Consider the following 18546-nt stretch of genomic DNA (forward strand, 5'->3'; position numbering starts at 1 on the left):
TGCCTCCTGCACGCCGCCGACTGGGGATCGAGCCCGCAACCCGGGCATGTGCCCTGACCGGGAATTGAACTGCGATCTCCTGGATCCTAGGCAGACGCTCAACCGCTGAGCCACACCCGGCCAGGCTGTTTTTTTCTTAATCTTAATGAAAATGCTTCCAATATTTTCCCATTAAGTATAATGTTGGCTGGATGTTTTTTGTAGAAAATTTTTATGATATTAAGGACGTACTCCTTAATTTCTAGTTTTGTAAGGTTTTAAAAAAAAACATAAACTTGTGAATATTATCAACTGCTTGCTTTACACCTATTGAGATGATAGTATGTTGTTTTTTCTTAATATGTTGAAGTGGTAAATTATATGGATTCATTTTCTATGTTAAACCAAGTTTACATTCCTGAAATAGAGTTATATTGGTTTGCTTATAATGTGTTAAGGAGTTCTGTATCTTTATTCATGATAGAGATTGGTCAGTAATTTTCACTCAGCATAATACTCTCCAGGCCCCTCCATGCTGTCCCAAAGGGTAAGAGATCCTTCTTATTACAGCTGCATAGTGTTCCATAGTGTGAATGTGCCACAGCTTTTTTATCCACTCATCTACTGATGGGCACTTGGGCTGTTTCCAGATCTTAGCTATTGTAAACTGTGCTGCTATGAACATCGGGGTGCATATATCCTTTCTGATGAATGTTTCAGGATTCTTAGGATACATTCCTAGGAGTGGAATCACTGGGTCAAACGGCAGCTCCATTTTTAATTTTTTGAGGAACCTCCACACTGTTTTCCATAGTGGCTGCCCCAGTCTGCATTCCCACCAGCAGTGCACCAGGGTTCCCCTTTCTCCACACCCTCACCAGCACATGTTGTTTGTTGATTTGTTGATGGAGCCATTCTGACAGGTGTGAAGTGATACCTCATTGTGGTTTTAATTTGCATCTCTCTGATGATTTTAATTTTTGATGTACATAATTTATGCCACTTTCTTATTTCATTTCTTGATTAGTCTTGCTAGGATATACGATTTTATTGTCTTTTCAAGATATTTCAAAGAAACAACTTTCAGGACTGCTGATTTTGTCTAATGTAGGATTGATGTCTATTTCATTCATTCTTAAAAGAATCTCGATTATGTGTCATTTTTTTCTTTTGGCTTGATTTGCTGTTCTTTCCCTCATTTCTTAAGATAGATACTTTACCATTGATTTTTTATCTTTCTCTTTAAGTCCATGTTTATAGAACTTTAAATTGCACTCTACACAGTTTTAGCTTTATTTCATAACATATAGGTTGCAATTTTATTTATCCTTCAATTAAAACATTTATAATTTCCACTGTGAGTTTTTTCTTTAGCCCATGGGTTAAGAGTGCACTTCTAAATTTCTAATATTTGGAGATTTCATTTTCTTGTTATTAATATCTAACTTAATTCCACTGTGTTTAGAAAACATTCTCTGTATGACGTCTTTCAAATGTATTAAAACTTGCTTTATAGGTCAGCATATAGTCATATATTCCATGTGCCTTTGGGAAAAAATGTGTATTCTGCAACTATTGGATATAGTGTTCTATATTTCTATTAGGTAAAATTTGTTTATATTGTTCAAATCTATTTTTCTATTTATATTTTATCTGTATGTTCCATTAGTTTCTAAGAGAAATATGTTCAACTCTCACAGTATGATTGTAGGCTCAGTCTGACGATCTGTACATTATATGTTTTGAGACTATATTATTAGGTGCATATATATTTAGAATTGTTATTATCTCCCCTTTCATCTCTAGTAATACTTCTTTCTTTTAAACTGTCTGTCTGATATTACCATAGCTATGGCTTTCATCTTTTGATTAGTACTTTATGGTCTTTTTAATGGTTCTGTGTTTTGGGTTTTTGTTTTCAACCAATAAAGAAGACTAAAAACTGAACAACTCCTCTATGTTAAGAAGTGTGTAGTGGAAGAAAGGCCCTGAGCTGGAAGTCAGAGGCCATGTGTTCTGGTCCCAACACTCCCACTAACCATATGACCTTATATAAATAACTTAATCATTTATGAGCCCCTGTTTACTTACCTGTCAAACTGGAGAATCTCTACCTTTGAGGGTTATTAGTTTCTAAGTAGATAATATCTATGGACATAATTAAAAATTGTAAATTGTTATATAATGTCAAATAATTATTACATACGTTCTTAGTAAAATAAAATATCAGGAAGCATCTCACTTCCATTTTGGAACAGTAAAAAGATTTGTCTTTTCACAAATCTTTCCATAAAAAATTTGTTCATAAGTTTGTCTTCTCACAATAAAAAACAAAAGAATATTCTTGGTCATTAGGTTCCCTGTTCGTCCAGGTTCAGACCTCACATGCTTTCCCTTTCCTCCCTGTGCACTATGACCTTGAAAATACCCAAAGGGATAGAACTTTGTTTATCTTCTATAAAAGGAGCTCCTGAATTTCAGGCCTTTATGACTTTTGGATTTCATGTTTTGCTTAAGGCCTTCCCCACTCTAATACGTGTTTTCCTAAAATTGATTTTCTAAAATTTTATATTTTACACTTAGATTTTTAATCTATCTAGGATTCTTTGGTGTGTGGTATGATGCATGGGTATATTTTCCTTCAGATGCAAATTTCATCAGCATAATTTACTAAATGAACTACCCTTTTCCCACTTGGTCAAATATTAAGACATATCTATTTAAACCAATTTGGATTCTGTTTCACTGATGTACTGGTCTATCAGTGTGTCAAGTCCATCATTTCTTGGCTCACATATTTATGTTAAATAAGTAGACATTTTTTAGGGAAGTTTTACGTTCATAGCAAAATTGAGCAGAAAGTACAGAGGGTTCTCATGTACCTTCAGTCCCCACACTATAAAGTCTAATTTTATTACATTAGATTTACAACAAATTGTAATTTCACCCTTTTATCTTTCAGTAAAAATTTACATGATTACTCTCATCTATTCCTCCACTAATCTTTAAAATCATCACATTCAGGGTAAAAAAATACCAAACTGAGATTCCGATTGAAATTTCATTAAGTATATACATTAATTTGGAAAGGGTAGACATTACTATAACATTATATTATTCTATCTTAGTAAGTTCTCACTCCACTTAGATATCTTTTTTCACATTTTAATAAGATTTTATAGTTTTACTTATTTAGGTCTTTTTCCTTGTAAATTTTATTTCTAGGCATTTTATAGGTTGGGTTTTTATTAAAAATGGGATTTTTCTCTTTCCTGACATTAAAAAAAATACTTTAATTTATCTTTATTGTTGCAAGTATTACAGCTGTCCCTTTTTCCCCCCCATTGATCCCCTCCACCCTGCATCCGCTCCCAGCCCCAGGCCTTCCCCACACTATTGTCTGTGCCCATAGGTTATGCATATATGCATATAAGTTCTTAGGTTAATCTCTCCCCACCCATGCACCCACCCACGCCTCCCCTCTGAGATTCGTCAGGCTTTTCCATGCTTCAATGTCTCTGGATCTATTTTGTTCATCAACCTCTTTTGTTCATTAGATTCCACATATGAGTGAGATCATGTGATACTTGTCTTTCTCTGACTGGCTTATTTCATTTAGCATAATACTCTCCAGGTCCCACCATGCTGTCTCAAAGGGCAAGGGATCCTTTTTCTTTTCTTCTTTTTTTTAAATATATCTTTATTAATTTCAGAGAGAGGAAAGGTAAGGGAGAGACAGAAACATCAATGATGAGAGAGTCATTGATCAAGCCCGCAACCCGGGCATGTGCCCTGACCTGGAATCGAACTCCGATCGCCTGGATTCTAGGTCGATGCTCAACCGCTGAGCCACGCCCGGCCGGCAGGAATCCTTTTTCACAGCTGTGTAGTATTCCATGGTTTAAATGTCCAAGAAGATGCTTGATATGATTTCAATCTTCTTGAACTTGTAGAGGCTTATTTTGTGTCCCAACATGTGATCTGTCTTTGAGAATTTCCCATGTGCATTTGAGAGGAATGTATATTCTGCATCTTTGGGGAGCCCAGCTTGGGGTTTAGACCCCAGAGTTCTCAGTGGAAACACCCCACAGCTGAGATATCCTTCCAGAATTTCAGCTGCTGCCTATGGAAGCCCAGCCAGGCCTCTCGCACCTTCTCACTTCCTACCAGTCTCTATGCAGTCTCCACCTTGTGTCCTTGGTTATAAGGGTTCTCTCCAGCTAGTCTTCAGCTGGTTTTTCAGGACAGTTTTTCTATATTTTAGTTGTAATTCCAGTTTAGTCCTGGGAGAGCATCAGTATAGCTTCCACTCAGTCCACCGCCATCTATGAATCTGCTCTTTCCTGACATTTACATTTCTGTTTATTAATGATGATAGAAAATGACTTGACTTGGGGTGGTGAACACACAATACAATATACAGATGATGTATTATAGAATTGTACACCTGAACTCTATATAATTTTATTAACCAATGTCACCCAATAAATTAAATTTAAATAAATAAATAAGATTTCTGTTTATTAAAAGTAAAATTAACTTTTTCTCTTTTTTAAATTTATTCTTGTCAGTATTACAGATGTCCTCCATATCCCTCCGTATCCCCCCTCCACCCAGGCCCCACCCCACCCCAGGCTTTCACCACACTACTGTCTGTGTCCTTGAGCTATGCGTATACGGGTATAGTTTCTTTGGTTAATCTCTTCCTGTCCCCCTCAACCCCTCCCCACTCTGAGGTCTGTTATTCTGTTCTAAGCATCCATACCTCTGGAACTATTTTGTTCATCAGTTTATCTTGTTCATTAGATTCCACATATAAGTGAGATCATGTGATATTTGTCTTCCTCTGTCTGGCTTATTTTGCTTAGCATAATAGTCTCCAGCTCCATCCTTGCTGTCACAAAGGGTAAGAGATCCTTCTTTTTTTACAAGAAGTATTTTCATTTTGTATCCAGTTACCTTATCCAACTATTTAAATAATAACCTAACATTTATGGAGAACTAAAGATGGGGTATACACTGTTCTAAGTACTTTCTGTGTACTAGCTCATTTAATTCTCATAATAGCTCTATAAGGTAGACACTATCATATCAGTTCTATAGATGTGAAACAAAATTAAATTTAAAGTAGAATTTCTTAGTTTTTCTAGAAAAATAATCATTTAATCTGAAAATGAAAATTTTACTATTTACCAATATTTACAGCAATTTTTCATTTTATTTTCTTATATTGGCAAAAACTTGTAATATAATGTTGAATAACAGAGAAAATAATAGGCATTTTTGTCTTATTCTTGATTTTAATAAAACTGTTCTAAATAGGAATGATAGGTAAACCCAAATGTACACTGATAATTTGATAGTCATGTTTGCAAATAATGATATTATTTGGAGCAAAGAAAAAAATAAAGGGATTTATATGTGCAAGTATCTTCCATCCTTAAAGAAATCCTTACTCAATCCCACAACCCTGCTAAGATTTCTCCCCTGTATAACTAATAGCACGTCCAACCAACAGTAGTTTAAACCATAAGAAGTAATCTTAGGGTATTTCAGCAGCTTAGTAATGTCTTCAAGGATGTAAGACATTTCTACTCAACTGTCCCCGGCATGTTGACTTTTCTCCTCATACCTGTAAGCTCTAGAATTGGTAAGAGGTTTTAATGCAGGACTCACTACCTGTTCCATTTCATTAAGGGAGAACAAGTTATCACAGTCCCAAGTTAAGTGCCAGGGGTGAATTAGGCCCCACAGGAGCTTCTGCCACTGTGGGCTTCCCGGGGTCACTGCCCTTGGACACTAGTGACAGTCTCAGGCTCAGAGGGGAGGTCCAAATGAGAAAGACCAGGTTTCAGTTATGACAAAGAGCACAAAGGAGAAAATCTTGCCTTTTGCGACGTCGCGGATGAATCTGGAGGACATGCTAAGTGAAGTAAGCCAGACACAGAAAGACAAACACTGTCTGTTAACTATATGTTGAATCTAAAAGAGTCTAACTCCTAGAACCAAAGAGTAGAGTGGTGGTTACCAGAGGCTGGGGGGTGGAGGAAACAGGGAGATGTTGGCAAAGGGCACAAACTTTCAGTTCCAAGATGAGCAAGTTCTGGGGATCTGGCGCACAGAGTGGTGACGCACTGAACTATACTGTATTGCTTCCTCGAGATCTGCTACGGGAGCAGACATGAAGTGTCCTCGCCACACACGAAAACGTACATGGATATTAAGTCATCACCTTAAAAAGATAACGTTGTGCAACCTAAATATATGCAGTTTTTATCTGTCCACCATACCTCAATAAAGGTGGCAAAAAGGGGGAAAGGAGCACAGGGAGACGCCCAGGTCAAGGCTGGGGCTCTAAGGGGATTCCCAGAGGAAAGGCTGAGGGAAGCGTCGCGGGCGCGAGGACAAGGGAAAGAACGAGGCAAGCGAGGGGACGTGCTTTTTGACAGCGATCAGGACGAGAGAGAGACCCAAAGGGAACCGTCTCCAGCGTCGCTTCAGTCACTGCGAGTCAGTGACGGAGGTGAGCCATTCCCGGGCGGGCGGGGCCCGCGCAGCACCTGCTCCCGCCTTAGCGCAGCTCCCGCTGGGGGCCGAGCCCCTGGCAGCGCGGCCCGGGCGCAGCCAGCGGGGCAAAGGTCCTGCTCGCGCGGCGCTGCGCCCATCGCCACGGGGACGGGAACCAGCCAGGAAACTCGGGGCCTTTTCATGAGCTTCAGTTGAGAGTGAGATGAAGAAAACTCAAGCCAGGCGGAAGGTCAGACAGTGGTGTGGTGGGGGCGTTTTGGCAATTTCGCGGTGACATCAGTGGCGGGAGGGAGTGAGCGGTGGCGGGTTTGGGGAGTAAGAAGAGCCATCCTGGCCAAAGCCCAGGGAGTAATGGGGGAGGGAGACGACCAGGGAAGCCCTGCTGCTCTGGCGGCTGGTGAAGGAAGCCAGGCATCCTGGAGTCCGAGGCCTTTAGCTTGATTTCAGGGTCTTTAAATACTTTCCACCGAAGACACACCTCTTGGTGTAGCAGTCCTCTCTCTAATGAAGGGCTGTTTTTCTCAGGGGTGGGGAGTGGGGGTGGACTCAGTGGCCCACCAGCAAGGTACTTCCTCTATTGCATGTTTGTTTGCCTATAATTTAGAAGTCAACAGAGCTAAAAATAACAGTCTCAACGGAGCACCAAGATTAATCTGCTCAATTCTGCAGCAAGCCAGGAGCATAAGGGAGCGAGACAGAACAGGCCCCAAGCAGCACCCTGGGCAGTCTCTTCCCTGAGAAGCCATCACAAAACTGATGGTCTTGGTCTATTGATTATTCTCTGTTCCACCAGGAAGAAATGTACTTATTGATGAAAAAAGAACACACTTGAAAGGTTTGCTCCTCTCAGGATGGTGTACAGCACCAGCTGCTGTAACTGCATCTTCCTCTGTGAGGTGCATTTAAAAAGAGGGGAGCCCCAGCCGGTTTGGCTCAGTGGTTAGAGTGCCAGCCCTCAGACTGAAAGGTCCTGGGTTCCATTGCAGCCAAGGGCACGTATCTCTGTTGCAGGCTCCATTCCTGCTCTGGGGCACTTGTGGGAGGCAACCAGTCAATGTGTCACATCGATGTTTCTTTCTCTCTCTCTCCCCCTTCCACTCTCTCTAAGGAGCAATGGAAAAAATATCCTCGGGTAATGATTAAAAACAAAAACAAAAAAAAGAGGGGAAAAGAGACATTTACTTAATTATGAAAGCAATATTTATTGTTGGGAAATTAGACACTCAGAAAAGTATAAAGAAAAATCCTCCAAACAGCATCACCTGGAGATAACTATTATTAAGCTTCTGATTTTAAATAATTATACCCTTAATATATATTTGGGTATACCGGGGGTCATTTTGTACCCTGATTTTAAATTAGCATTATTTAGTAATCACTTTCCCACTGACACTGTCTTTAAATTCCACAAACCAGGCTTTAGGCTCTATTGACACCAAGGGAAATAGTGCAGAGAGGTTAGGGTTGGGAAAGGCCAAACTTAAATCCCATGTGGTTGTTTTCTAAAGTAAACACTACCACGCTACAACCTTGACAGCTTCTTGGCTCTCCTCTCCAATTTATAAGAGGGTATCATACAAAGAGGACAGGGGAGATTCAGAGACCTAAAAACTGTTTTTTAGAGCAGGTTATTTTATTTGGTGTGCATTAACCAGACTTGTTTCAATGTGTAACACATTGCTGAGGAAACAGAGACATACGCATCCACACAAATGGTATTTAAAATTTTTTTTTGAATGCCCAAAGCACTGCACACACACCCTGACTTTTGCCCTAATAAGTGGGTCTTTCTAACTAGGGAAATTGGCTGATTCCTAGTCTTAAGAGATAAGGAGAGCTGTCTTCAGCAAAGATACTATCAGAGATTGATCTCTGCTTGAGTTGGAACTACAACTTCAGTTGCCTTCTTATTTTTGTCCCAGCTGAGCCCAGGTAAGTTTAGCCTATGGAGGATTTTAGTCGGCTTTGTGTTCCTACAATTTTGGTGTCTGTTATCTCTTTTACTCTTATTGTGGCCAAGCCTAAGGGAACCAAGCATAGGCCAAGCCTACTACTTGGCAGCCCTAATATAGCATATGGGTAACTCTGTTGTTCTTTCTTACTTATCGGAGCACAGAGCATCACACGACATACCATACCGCACGAGCTGCTTGTCCAACAGTCATTCCTCCTTTTTTGGCCTTGGCCACACTGTAAGAGTGAAAGATAAAAAAAAAGCACAAAAAAGGCGGGACTCAGAAGGCTGAATACCCATAAACTGTGACTGGCCTAAGCCAATCATGGGAATTTTAAACCCCTTTTCCAGATACTTTTCAGCCTGTCTTGCAGTTAGAGATGCCCATGTGATCCAGTTCCCATATGGGCATAGGAGGAAATCTGGAAAATGTTTCCTTCCTGTTGAACAGAAAAGGTGTTTTTCCTTTGCCCCTCCCCCCACTTTCTCACCTTTAAAAGCAGTGTGAAGACCCAGTGCATAGAGCTGTGGTAGCCATCTCCTGACTGGATCATTGATGACACTTTTGAGTTGCCAGTCATTTCTGGAACTCCCCACTTTGAATACCTTTCTTAAGAACATTTATGGTTTAAGGCACCCTTTCCTGAAGGTGAATCTATCCTAACTGATACATGCCAAGGGTGGCCAGTGAGTGAGAGGCTCAACTTTTCTGAAGGGAGAGATAGAAACTTCAATGATGAGAGAGTCATTGATCGGCTGCCTCCTGCACGCCCCCTACTAGGGATCAAGCCCACAACCCGGGCATGTGTCCTGACTGGGAACTGAACCTCCATTTCCCGAATCATAGGTCGACCCTCAACTGCTGAGCAACACTGGACAGGCTGCATTCTCAATACTGTAGTAATGCAAAACTACAAACCAACAAATTCAGTTTCAAGAGTTGACCAACTGGGTTAACAGAATGCATTTATCTGTCAACTGGTTGAAGCTGATCTTTCCCAAAGGTGGGCAGATTTAGATCAAAGAGTGGGCAAAAAGGAACCAACCAGAATCTATATCCCACAATACTTTAAGTACAGGGAATATAGTACACTCTTCAAATATTATCTCTCTTAAATCTAAAACATGTTGGCATTAGTATTTATGTTTTTGACAATGCCTAATGGAGGAAAGTTAACCTATATGGTATAAGAACGGAGAGTTGGATTCATGAATAGAGACTTCTGAAAGAGCTTAGGACAGGCACTGAGGAAGAGCATGGAATTTAGCCTGAGCATGCATCCACCGCAGAGCAGATGGCACAAACTGTATGTTTTCAGGATCAAAGGAAATCAGAAGTACCTCTCGATTTCAGCTACCTTACAACTAAACATTTCAATTTCCATCAGTTTTTAGTGAGTGGTTATTCATTTTGCAAATTCATTCACTGACTGTTTTGAATGATCATCGTCCTTAGGGCACCTAAAATACTGTTGGATCTATAAAAAAATTGAATTATGTTAGCTCTTCAAGAATACGATGTTAGAGAAAGTTCCTGAACTTTGAAGTCTGACCAAAAAGAATTCAAATTTTCTGCTCTTAACTAGCTGTGACCTTGAACATATTACTTTATTTCTTTGAGCCTCATTTTTTAAATGAGGATAATAATATAGCACAAATGGATGTTGGGCGATTTAAGTGAAGAATACAGCCCATCCTGCGTGGCTTATCGGTTGAGGGTTGACCTAGGATCCAGGAGATCCAGGTTGAGTTCCCGGTCAGGGCACATGCACGGGTTTCAGACCCAATCCCCAGCAGGGGGCGCACAGGAGGCAGCCGATCAATGATTCTCATCATTGACGTTTCTAATTCTCTCTCTCTCACTTCTTCTCTCTGAAGTGAATAAAAACATATTTAAAAAAAAAGAATGCAAAGTACAGGGCACATACTGATAAGTAATAGTGTCTGTAACAGTTCCAGTGCTAACTGGAAATAAGTAGAAAATAAGTAGAACATTCAAATTAGGATATTTCAAGGGTTTTTTTCTCTCTTACAAATGGATTATCTCCAAAGGTGGGCAAGACTTAGGGGAACTACATCTAACAACAACAACAAAAATCCCAGGGTAAACAAATAAACTTGCTCTCCAAATTTAATTTACAAGAGTGTTTATCACATCATTCTTGTCTTAAGGTGTCTCAGAGAACAATCCAGATGTCCAAGTTTGGGAATTGTTACATTCACACATCTGAATACCATAAGCCAGTAAAAACAGTATTATAAAAATAAATGTATTGACATCAAATATATTAGTAATACAGTGCTAAATGAAAAGAGCAGATTTAAAGATATTATGGAGAGTAGACTCTATTTTGATAAAATTATATGTACATTGTAATCTAAATTTATATCTAGATGTAATTATTTACAGCCAGATTTTAAGATTCTTTTGGGTTCTTTTATAAATTGCCAGCTAGCTTTCTTTTCAGTCCTGAAAGGCATAGAGTTGACTTCACCTTTTGGGGATGGAAGGGGAGAGTCACCTTCACCTGATTCAGATGACTGAAACAGAGTGGCCAGTATTCTGTTTGGTGATGGGGCTTCTCAAGTGTGTTTGAATGAGAGATACCGCTGAGATGCTGTAACTTCTTCAGAGTGAGGTCCAAGGTGAAGGTGGGAAAATGTTGTTGCTTGCCTGCATAAATTGAGAGCACTGCCTTGCAAGCGTTGCTTGTTCCTTTTTGGTTAATTATGTGCAGGGTACCTGGAGCCGGGAAACTGAAAACTGCAGGAAGGATGTGAGGCAGGATCTTCCCTTTAGAACAGAGGCTATAAAAAGTAATCGGACTGGTCACGCTTTAGCTCAACATGGGCTGGATGATTGATGTTCATGTGCAGAATTGCTTAGGACAGAATAACCCAGAAGTACAGCTGCTCTATTGTCAAGATCTGATCTGATCGTCTGGCTGAAGCCGTATCTCTAACAGTGGAGGGATGGAGTTTCGTCTACCCCAAGGGATGCAAACTGAAGTGTTTAAACTGTGACAGGTAGTAATACTTATAATAGGAAACACTTTAAGGGTTTACTTGGATTATTACTTTAAATCCTCAAAACCCCTCTGAAGAAGATAGCATTATTAGCTCAATATTATAAACTGAAGAAACCTATACACGGAGAGGTTAAGTAACTTGTCCAAGGTTATAGAGCCAGAAGTATCTAGGGGAAGAAGCTGGAAAACAAAACTTTACTAGTGAGTGTCGGTAATTGTTGACTGCCTTTGACCATTTCCTGAATTCAGAAAAGAATTTGTATGCAAATAGGAATAAAGAGAGTAGAAAATATAAAAATTCATGGACTTTCAGAGATGAAAAAAAAAACAAACTACCTTACAACCCCAAAATGTAAAAAGTGTAAAAAAATCTTTGAGCAGCAAAAGCTAATTATAATTCAGTTTTGAAGCAGAGGTCAAATTAAAGGTATGCCCATTTTAACTCTGCGAAAACCATCAGATGGATTAAGGACTTCAGGCAAAAAGCCAATTAGGCTGTGGAATCCCCAAAATTGCTTATTTAGATGAAATAACATGTATCTTCCCCAGTGATATCTAGTAGACTCAAGTGACCTTATATTAAAAGGGGTGGGAATATAGAAATATATGTGTGTAAGAAAAGAGAAATATAACACCCTAAGAAAGTACATCTTATAAAGAACTGTGGATATGGACACTGGCACATATGGCTGATTGGAATCAAATAGATAGTAAGTTTATTGAATTTGGGGTAGTTTTATTACCAGAGGAAGTAGGGCAAGAAAAGCACTGAGAAAACTGCATGGCCCACAGGCAGGTTCTGTTGCCCTCTATTTCAGATGTGGTCAAGAAGGATAAGGGAGTACAACCACTATGGACAACAGTGTGGAGTTGCCTCAAAAAATTAAAAATGGAACTTCCATTTGGCCAAGTGGTCCCACATCTAGGAATATATCCTAAGAAGCCTGAAACACCAATCAGAAAGAATATATGCACCCCTATGTTCAAAGCAGCACAATTTACAATAGCTGAGATCTGGAAACAGCCCAAGTGCCCATCAGTAGATGAGTGGATAAAAATCTGTGGTACTTTACACAACAGAATATTATGCAGCTGTAAAACAGAAGGATCGCTTACCCTTGGCAACAGCATGGAGGGGCCTGGAGAGTATTATGCTAAGTGAAATAAGCCAGTCAGAGAAAGACAAGTGTCACATGATCTCTCTCATATGTGGAATCTAATGAGTAAAATAAACTGATGAACAAAATAGATCCAGAAACACTGAAGCATGCAACAGGCTGACGTATTTCAGAGGGGGGGGGGGGGAGGCTGGAAGGGATCAACCATAGAACTTACATGCAAATATGCATAACCCATGGATAGGCAATAGTGTGTTGAAGGCCTGGGGAGGTCGCAGAAGCAGGAGGAGGGGTCAATACAGGGGGAAAGGGGGAGATCTGTAATACTTTCAACAATAAAGATAATTTTTTTTAAAGGAAAAGGAAAAACCCTCCAGAAGGTAGAGTCGAAACCACAAAGAACAATGGAAAAAGAAGTCCCTCCACTCTCTGGATAGTAGACTGAATCAAGGAACATTTCCCACTTCAGAGATGGAGTGCCTTAACAATATTTGCCTACCAACATTTTGAAATTGCTATGGAACTAATGCAGAATAAGATTTATTTCTCACTCACATTACATGCCAGTCTTCCGTTGGCTTTAGATATTCCATCTGGGCCCTAGACCCGAGGGACAGCATCAGTCTGGAACACCACAGTACCGTAGCAGAGACAACTCAGAACAGCACGGTGACACTAAAAGCTGCTACTCAGTAGGGCATTTAATTATACTCACTTTTAATTGGTTATAAAAAAAAAATCAATCAATCACAGGGCCAAGCCTGTTAATGGACTTAGATGTTCATGGGGTTAGAAGTATAATACTTTAACATGAGCAGGCCTAGAAGAGAGGGTCCTTGTAAGGCAGAGTTATTAGAAAGAGTCAGTGAATATTTTGATAATACAATAATCTACCAAACCAGATATAAAACTGATCCTATTAAATGGGTATCTAAACTATCCATTTAGAAGTCAAAGGTTGTCAGACTGGATTAAAAATAATCCAACTCTATGCCCTCCTGAAGTGCCTCACCTAAAACATTCCAACAGAGAAAGTCTAAAAGTCAAAGCATGGGGAAAATACTAAACAAAGAAATCTGGTGTAGCTATAGTAATATCATACAAAATATGAGATTTTAAAGCAAAAAAGCATTTTAGTGATAAAGATGGCCACTACATAATAATAAAAACTTCAATTCATCAGGAAAGTAACAATTCTAAACTTTATGCCCTTAATAACAGTCTCATAATATATGAATGAATTCACCATCTTAGAGGAAGATTTTAACTTAATTTCCTCATAGTAAATTAAACAGACCAAAAAATAAGGATATAAAAAGTCTGAGCAACACAATTAACCAGCTTAATGAAAAAGGAATACCGCACTCAACAACTGCAGAATATACATTCTTTTCAAGCACAAGATATTTACGATAGTTCATAAAAACAAGTCTCAAGAAATCTGTATCATACAGAACGCTTACTTGACAACCATAAAATTAAGTTAAAAATCAGTAACAAAAGATACGCAGAAATACTGCCATGTATTTGGAAACCTAAATTTTTATTTGTGGGTTAAAAAGTCATAGTGGAAATCAGAAAATTCCTAGGACTGAATGATAAAGTCATATTTAATACTTGTGAGATGCTGCTAAAGTCTTATTTTGAGGAAAATGGATATGTATATATTCCTAAGTAAGCACAAAAGGGGCTCAACATTAATGAACTGAGCATTCCATCTTTAAACATTAGGGGGGAAACAGAATAAACTTTACAAAAGCAGAAAATATATAATCAAGTTTTTCAGGGAGAAATTACATAATTACATGAGAAATCTTGAGCCAAACACAACTCTGGGCCGTTTTAGAACAATCAGCATATTAAAAGCGTATTTTAAGGTCTATTCTCACCCTCGCTGGTTTGGCTCAGTTGTTAGCGCATCGGCCCATGGACTGAAGGGTCCTGGATTTGATTCTGGTCAAGGGCACATACCTCGGTTACAGGCCCGATCCCCAGCCCTGGTCAGGGTGCGTGCAGGAGGCAACCAGTTGATGTGTCTCTCTCACATCGGTGCTTCTGTCTCTCTCTCTCTGAAAAACAATGGAAAAAATATCCTCAATGAGGATTAAAAATAATAATTAAAAAAATAAGGTCTACCTTCATAACTATACTTAAAAAGAATTGTAAGGGAACAAGGGGAAACCAAAGAGGCCAAGGAAAGAAGCAAAGCAAGAGCGTGGTTTCAGTTCATGTCACCTCAGCCTGAAATCTCCAGGAGCTCTGATGCATACACCACACCACAGTCTGCCTCATTATGACAAGGAAACGAGGCTTCTGTACCTCCACAGCAGGCATTAGGCAGTCACTGTTTACAGACTGCTACAGGGATGAGTAGTGCAGTGGATGAGAAGTTTCCAGACACTTCCTGGTGATGTTGCCCCAACCTACCAAGGGCAAGCCTCTAGAAAACGGTGCAGGTGTAAGCCATTAGCAGCATCACATGCAGCAGCTAAAGAATGGCACACGGAACCATTACAGTGAAACCCAGGAGATCTGGACAGAGCACCCACATTGTCTGCTATGCTCCACATCTTGTACCATTCAGGTCCACTTGCCTTGCACATTAGGTTCACTCCATTCTTTTACAACTTCTCCAGGATTCTGGTTGGTCACAATTTCTAGGAAAACTTAGAAAAGTTAGTGGGATGAAACTGTAGCCTCCAAAGTTGTAGTTCGTCCTGAGGTCAGAACTGATACTGATTATTTCCTTTACCAATCATTTTATATTCCCCCCATCCTGAGCTAGCATTCTGTTGGCTGTCACCTGAGGGGTCTGAGATTTTGGTTACCATGCTGTTGTCTGGACAAATACTTGCCCATTTACAGTGAAAATACCAAGAGATACACCAGTGGCTCACGAGTGCTAAATATATTCTCCCCTGCCACCATTATGTAGCAGCAGCCCTACCTCCTCATGGTTATCAAAGTCAGTTACCCCTTTAAATATGGTAACTCTTTTCCCTTCCTGCTGGTCTACTGGCACAATGAGCCTAAAATGACCAACGGCAGCTACAGCCTTAAGTTGAGTGGAATTATCCATGTGTCCCCTAGTAGAAGTGTCCCCTTTCTGGAAGCCAGAACCTTTAGTTCTTCAACTAAAGAGCCTAAAGCTTCAGAAACTATAAGCAAAAGCTTTCCAAGTGGGTCGCTGGAATGGGGCCATCCTCCTTTCTACTCCTTGGTTCCCAGTGGTAACACAGGACCACACAGTGATCACTGGTTCAAGGCAAGAGTGGAAAACTTTTTATGTAAAGGACGGGACAATAAATATTTTAGGCTTTGTGGACCATACATTCTCTGACACAACTACTCAACTTTGTCCATGTAGCACGAAAGAAGCCGCAGACAATATGCAGATGACGAGTGTGGTTGTGTTCCAATAAACTTTTTTGTAAAACAGCAGCAAGCCAGGTTTGGCCTCTCAACCATAAATTGCCATCCTCTGCTTTAACATACACAGTGTCTGGAAGGACAGTGCTCCATCTTTGTAGGACATTATCCCAAAGCTGTTGCTTCGGCTGTGTTTCTTAGAGGCCATGCCATTGCTCCGTCAGGCTAGCAGCACATGATGTGGAATGTAGCAGGACCAGTGAATCGCACAGGCATGTGCCCACTGCCTTCTTTGATAAATTCAGTCCCTGGATCTGAAGTGACAGTATGACAAAGATCCCATGTCAGTGAATCAGATGCTCTGTGAACCCGAGTAGAGGTGCTGACCAAGTCAATGCAGTAGGAAAGGTAAACTCATACTTAGAAAATATGACCACCTTATTCAAAATGAATTGCTGTCCTTTCCAGGGTGCAGGGGGTCTTATGTAATCAAGTGCCACTAAGTGGCTGGTCGGTCTCAAAGATTCATGCACGATCAAAGGCTCAGTATCAGTCTCTGTTACTGACAGGTATGGTGGCAGTGGTAGCAAGGTCAGCTTTGATGAGGATGCCATGCTTCTGTGCCCACGAAAAGCCTTTATCTCTGCCATCATGGCCATTCAGTTCATGAGCCCATTACATCAGCACTGTGGTAACCAGTGACTGTGGCTGGTTGACATGTCCACTGCAATTCTCCTGGTGCTTTCTAGAGACCCCACATGGTGTTTCAACCACAGATATCTCTAGGATCACTATAGGGTATAACTTCTAAATAAGTATCTTCTAGTGAAGCAATTTCAATCAGACAGGAGGGGCAAGCCCGAATCACATGGGTGTGACCTGTTAGCAACATCACTGACAGCAGCTGGGGGATGGGTACACCAAACTGGTAAAAAGGACCCAGGGGATATGGGTGGGGCACCAACAGCATCTGCTACATTGACCAAGATGGTTTTATCTCAAGAATGGAGGATTGGATTAATATCAGAAAGTTAACCTAAAATTAATCTGTGTAATTCACCACATTAACATCTTAAAGGAGAAATATAGGATAATCACCTCAACAGATTGAAAAAATTTCAATCATTCAATATCCACCACATGTGATATGCACACATGGAACAGCTTTTTTGATTTTGTATGCTTTAGGGGGAAAACTTGGAACACTGCAGCAATACAAGGTCCAATTCCTTCTTTTTCTCATAATTCAGTACAGAGATGAGCAGGCGCCAGAGCACTGCTGGATAGAGGTGTGGTTCTACCCCGGGAGTAGGGGAGATGTACACTCTGTAGCCTTGCTACAAGGTTTATTATTATTTAAGAGTAGGAGTGGCCTTTGGTGTAGGAAGTACAGTTAGGACTTAGGCAGCAAGCTATCGAGTAGATGGCAGCTGCTCAGTGATTTGTTTGCCATGATCTCTGGCCCCTTCGCTATCCTAACTTCCATGCAAGCATCAGAGCAGCCTGCACACAGGGGTATCAGTCAGGGCCTAGACACCAAGATGGCTAGGTTTAGAAAACAGTCGGTCAGATAATTATCATAAAACATCAGCTGCTTTTATTGATCTTTTTTTCTTTAAACAGTCTCATTGAGATATAATTCACATATCATAAAATTCACCTATTTTAAGTGTATCATTCAATGAATTTTACTCTATTTATGGCTGCACAACCATCAACCACAACCTAGTTTTAGAACATTTCCATCACCCTAAATAAAAACCTCATGTTCATTTACAGCCACTTTCCAGTCCATTCCTAGCCCTACATAACACTAACGTATTTTCTATCCCTATAGATTTGCCCTTTTGGGACATTTAACATAAATGGAATTATACAATGTGTTCGGGACTGGCTCTTTTCAGGGTATAAGGGCTTTGCAGTCCATCCATGCTGTAGCATGTGTCCGTACTCATTTTTTTTTTTTGCCAAGTGGTCCTCCATTGCAGGGTGATGCCATATTTTGTTTATCCTTTACCAGTGGATGGACACTTAGCTTGTGTCTATGAAAATCTGTGTTCAAGTCTTTGCGTGGTCACATATCTTCACTTTCACTGACCATCTCAGGGAAACTGGATTCAGGCACCTAGAGGAAGGAGAGCATCTAGTCCTGGTACTGTTAAGCTCAGGCTCACTCCTCCAGTTGAGCTGGGGAGAGGCAGTGTTCCCAGTCCCAACTGTTTCACTGTCAGGCAACCAAAGGGTGCTCCCAGGATCACCATCAGTCAATGTAGAGTATCTACAAAAAGTCTACAATACCTACTTAATGGTAAAACCTTCTCTTTTATAATCAGGAACAAGACATTTTTACACAACATTGTATTAAAGGTTCTAGGCAGTTAAAGAAAAGAAAAAGAGTCAAAAGATACAAGGACTGGAAAGGAAGAATCAGGACTGTTATTATTTAGAGATACAGAGAAAAATCAAAATAATTTATAAATTATTGGAATGAGAGTTTTGTAAACTCTCTGAAGTTTTGTAAACGGAATTTCGAATCGAAACCAAGATAAACAAGTCATTTTCTTTCTTC

At 40.1% G+C, this 18546-nt stretch overlaps 2 protein-coding genes across 6 annotated transcripts in view; both read right to left on the reverse strand.

The window, feature by feature from the left end:
- SLC8A3 (solute carrier family 8 member A3) overlaps positions 1–18546 on the reverse strand; it is a 163883-nt gene that overhangs the window by 131404 nt on the left and 13933 nt on the right. The window lies entirely within an intron of this gene.
- LOC308549083 (cytochrome c oxidase assembly protein COX16 homolog, mitochondrial) overlaps positions 17549–18546 on the reverse strand; it is a 38523-nt gene continuing 37525 nt past the window's right edge. For all 3 annotated transcript variants that reach the window (XR_013997710.1, XR_013997711.1, XR_013997712.1), the window contains one exon: positions 17549–18102. The gene's annotated coding sequence lies outside the window, so the exon portion shown is untranslated. The remainder of the gene's footprint in view (positions 18103–18546) is intronic.

The sequence above is a fragment of the Miniopterus schreibersii genome (assembly GCF_964146895.1).
Source record: "Miniopterus schreibersii genome assembly, chromosome: 1".
Lineage (NCBI taxonomy): Eukaryota > Metazoa > Chordata > Mammalia > Chiroptera > Miniopteridae > Miniopterus > Miniopterus schreibersii.